This window comes from Ursus americanus, unplaced genomic scaffold (genome assembly GCF_024610735.1).
Source record: "Ursus americanus isolate L20-20 unplaced genomic scaffold, mUrsAme1.1.p SCAF_51, whole genome shotgun sequence".
NCBI classification, from domain to species: Eukaryota; Metazoa; Chordata; class Mammalia; order Carnivora; family Ursidae; genus Ursus; species Ursus americanus.
Window position 1 is genome coordinate 2,067,014 of NW_028273633.1, and position 4,383 is coordinate 2,071,396.

General features: G+C 52.3%; 1 long non-coding RNA gene across 1 annotated transcript; it reads right to left on the bottom strand.

Annotated features, from left to right (window-relative positions):
- Window positions 1-322: 322 nt before the first annotated feature.
- LOC148106778 (uncharacterized) lies at window positions 323-3,219 on the bottom strand. The gene is made up of 2 exons (XR_015723515.1): window positions 3,105-3,219; window positions 323-1,048 (listed from the first exon to the last, which is right to left on the bottom strand). It is a non-coding gene; the product is annotated as an uncharacterized LOC148106778 (long non-coding RNA).
- Window positions 3,220-4,383: the final 1,164 nt, after the last annotated feature.

Here is a 4,383-nt window from a genome sequence, read left to right on the forward strand (position 1 = left end):
GCTCTTGCTGTGGAAAACCTATCCCAAGAGGGGGTAGCCAGGTCAACAAAATGGCACACACCCAGGTGGAAAAGACAACTAGGCCCAGGCATGGTCTAACCCCTCACCTCCTCTCTGTGCTTTGGGGAGCCGGAGGGACCCCCGAAGCCCACGGCCCTGAGACCCGTTTGGCAGAAAGCCGGCCTCCCACGGAAACAGCTTTCCTGAGTTGCAGACCCTATCCCAAGGGGTGGTGGTAAGGGAAAGTGTAAGGGGGGAAATAAAAATCACACCCTACCTTAGAGGACGCGGCAACTCAACCCCATGAAGTCGAGAGAGACAGTTCTTGATGCAATCACACGAGGCTTTATTGCAGGACCAGCGCGCTGGGGCTCATCTCATAACCCTTGCAAGGGCAGCGGAGAAGAGCCTCGAGCTATGAAAGGGTTAGGTTTTTATGGGGGCTTGTGGGCGTGACCCTCAGGAGACAGTCATTGGGGTGTTTGCAGTTTCTACCCAATCAAGAGTCCAGTTGGCCAGTACAAACTGTCCAATAGGAAATTTTGGCGCGAGGGACTATCAGAGAGCTCCAGAAGATGCAGGGTGGTGGTCTTTCGGAGGGTCTCTCTGTGCGTCATCCTGGGTGGAGGGTGGGAGGGTAACATGCCGGGGGGGGGTGATAGCTCTGGGTGGGATGCAATTAGGCACCCCTCCACCCAGGAGCTCGATTTATCTGTTTATCTTTCGCAAGCAGGCGTGCACAGAAGCGAGAAGGCGAAGCTGTGGTTAGCATTTTTCCAAGTGGGCCCCTTCCTTAAAGTATTTGGGGCGCCCAAACTTTGCTTAAGGGGATTTTCAGTTATGTTCCTCCACGTATGTTTTCTTGCAACCAAACGACTTCAAATATGTCCTTTCATTCCCCCCTTTTTGTTTTTGAACAATTCCAATCATGGAATAGTTGGATCCTCTGAGGGGTTTAACTCTTGGTATTCATGTCTTAACATGAATAGTTGCACAGTGCTGACTTGGCTACGGACAAATTGTATGAGACGATTCAGAACACAAGGGCCTAGGGTAAGGAGTAACAGAATAATTAGCAGTGGTCCTGACAGGACGGAAATTAGAGTAGTTAACCAGGGAGTTTTATTGAACCAACCTTGGAACCACCCCTGAGAGGCCTCTCGTTCTTTTCGTCTCTCTACTAATCTCTGTATCCTGACTTACCTGAGCAACAAAGGCTGGGCCGTTGTCCGACCCGATTATTCTTGGGACTCCAAACCGAGGAAAAATTTCTTCTATAAGTTTTTTTGTGACAATCTGTGCAGTCTCGGTTTTGGTGGGGTATGCTTCTACCCACCCAGAGAAAGTATCAATGAATACTAGTAAGTACTTGTTACCATATCTTCCTGGGCGTACTTCGGTGAAATCGACTTCCCAATAAAGTCCCGGTCTGTCTCCTCTAAGTCTAGTTCTTCCGGTGTTTCTGGAAAAAGCTGCATTAACTTTCTGGCAAGGGATACAGTGCTTTACAGTTTCATAAGCTAATCTGTCTAGGTCAGGCAAAACAAAAGGGGAACTGCGGGCAGAAGTCACGAGATGTTTTTTTTCCAAAATGAGTCAAATGATGCAGCTGTTTCAGGAAGGCTTTAGCTTCCTCTTGTGACAAGGGAGTTTTGGGGTCCTTTGGCTGCATAACACTTTTATAAGGCAAAAGGCCGTCATTTCCTTCCTCCGAACTCAGCGTTAGGACGTTAAGTCCATGTGCAGCCTTCTTTGCCTCCCGGTCTGCCCTTTGGTTTCCTAGGGCAGTCTCCGAACCGTCTCCTTGACGTCCAGGGCAGTGTATAATGGCCACCTTAAGGGGTTTATGGACTGCTTCTAGGAGATCAAGAATTTCCCTTTTGTTTTTAATTTCCTTTCCTGCTGAAGTGAGGAGTCCTCTCTGCTTATAGATAGCTCCGTGTACATGGGCTGTAGCGAAGGCATATCTGCTGTCTGTATAAACGTTGACTTTTTTTCCTTCTGCTAAGCGGAGGGCTTGTGTTAGAGCGATTAGCTCTGCTTTTTGAGCGGACGTCCCTTCCGGCAAACTGCTGGCCCATATTACTGATTTTGAGTCCACTACAGCCGCCCCTGCCACCCGCTTACCTTCCACTATATAGCTGCTCCCATCAGTATACCAGGTATGGTCTGCATCTGGGAGGGGTCGGTCATCGAGGTCGTGCCGGATCCCAGTTTCCTCGGCGAGAACCTCTCGGCAAGAGTGGAATATCCCCGCGTCGTCTGGATCCGTTTCCGGGAGCATAGTGGCGGGATTAAGGGCGACTGGAGGGGCAAACTGTATCCGGTCTCGGTTGAGGAGGAGACTCTGATAATGAGTCATTCGAGCGTTCGACAGCCATCGGTCGGGGGGTTGTCTGACAACGCTCTCGAGTGTATGAGGGGCCACAATTGTCAGTTTCTGTCCCATAGTTAGTTTGTCAGCGTCTTTAACAAGGACTGCGACTGCTGCGACGGCCCTGAGGCAATTTGGCCAGCCTTTAGCAACCGGGTCAAGCTTTTTTGACAGGTAGGCTACTGGCCGTCTCCAGGGTCCGAGAGGTTGAGTTAGTACTCCCCGAGCTATGCCCTTTCGTTCGTCTACGTATAGAGTGAAGGGCTTCGATACGTCTGGCAACGTGAGGGCCGGTGCTGACAGCAGAGCGCGCTTGATATTATCGAAGGCTTCCTGCTGGTCGGCTCCCCATATGAAAGGGGATCCTTCTTTTGTCAGGGGGTAAAGGGGGGCTGCTAAAGTGGCAAAGCCCGGTATCCAGAGTCGGCAAAAGCCGGCTGTGCCCAGGAACTCCCGCACCTGACGGGGCGATTTGGGCACAGGTTTTTTCGTATGTCAGGCGCGGCTTGGCCTATAAACGCCATCGCTACTGAGGCTCGCTGGCCTTCTGAAGTCGGGTCGAATGGGGTGTACCTACGAAAAGCCTCCATCAGCCTTTCCAGGAAAACCGAAGGGGGTTCCTCAGGTTTTTGAAGCACCTCTCTTACCTTAGTCAAATTGGTGGGGCGCCTTGCAGCCCCTTTGAGACCAGCCACTAGAGCCTGGCGGTAGACCTGTAGCCGCTCCCTACCTTTGGGTTGACTGTAGTCCCAGTCCGGACGACTCAATGGGAAAGCGAGGTCTATAAGGTTAGGGAGAGTAGTGGGGAGCCCATTGTCTCCAGGGACGTTTTTCCGGGCCTCCATCAGGATTCTCTCGCGTTCCTCGGTCGTGAACAGAGTCTGTAGGAGCTGTTGGCAGTCATCCCAAGTAGGCTGGTGGGAAAACATTAAAGATTCTACCAGGTTAGTTAGGCGTTGGGGATCCTCAGAGAATGGGGGGTGGTTAGTTTTCCAATTATAGAGGTCTGAGGAGGAAAACGGCCAATACTGTAGGGGCTGGAGGCCATTCCCTTCGGGAGGGGGGCCATAGGCTCGGAGGGGAAGGGCCCGAGTGGAATCGGGTGAGATCCCTCGCCTGCTCCTTGTCCCTTGAGCTGGACCTCCTTCCCCACTTGCCCCGCTTTCTTCCCCCGTGGGTTCCATCGGTGGGGCAGAGGGAGGGACGTGCGGGTAAGGGGGAGGCCATTCTAGAAGGGCTGGATCTTGAGACTCAGGGTAAATCTTACGGGGCTCGCAGGAACATTGTTTTATTGTGGACGTTTTTACGTTTAGGGCAGAGGTTTGTGTAGGAGTCTGACTAAGCCACGGCTTTACCCAAGGAGGGGGGTTCTGGACGAGGTCCTGCCAGACAGTGATGTAAGGCTGCTGGTCAGGGTGTCCGTGCGGATTTGGCTGAAAGACAACAGCTTTGACTGCTAGAATTGGTGTTAAGTTGAATGACCCTCCAGGGGGCCAACCAACGCCAAAAGTGGGCCATTCAGAGGCACAGAAGGTTACCCATTTATTTTTGTTGACTTCTACTGACAAATTGTGGGCTCTCGCTCTTACTTCTGACCAATGCCGGGTGGTGAGACAAAGAGGGGTAGAAATAGTTTGCCCCATGGTTTCCTGCCGGATGGAAACCTGCCAAATGAAAAAAACGAAACAGACAAGCAAAAACGAAACAGACAAGCAGTAAAGACAGAAAGCCGTCAAGCGCCCACCGGCCTCTCCGACTCTTAAAAAAACTTGGGGTTAAGAGTGGACGAGGTCCGATATCCCTGGCCGTCTATGGGCAGGTGGGTCAGACCTTCGCCAGAGACCTCCCTATAAAGGGAAACCGAGCGTCCCCGATTCCCTTCCGAAACCACCGGGGCGTCCCCCGGGGGTGCAGCCTAGGGCGTTCGTGGCACGTCTACCCGCCCAACAGGCCACCAGAACCAGATCCAGATGTCAGTCAACCGACCAGATGGCAACAAGTGCCGTGCA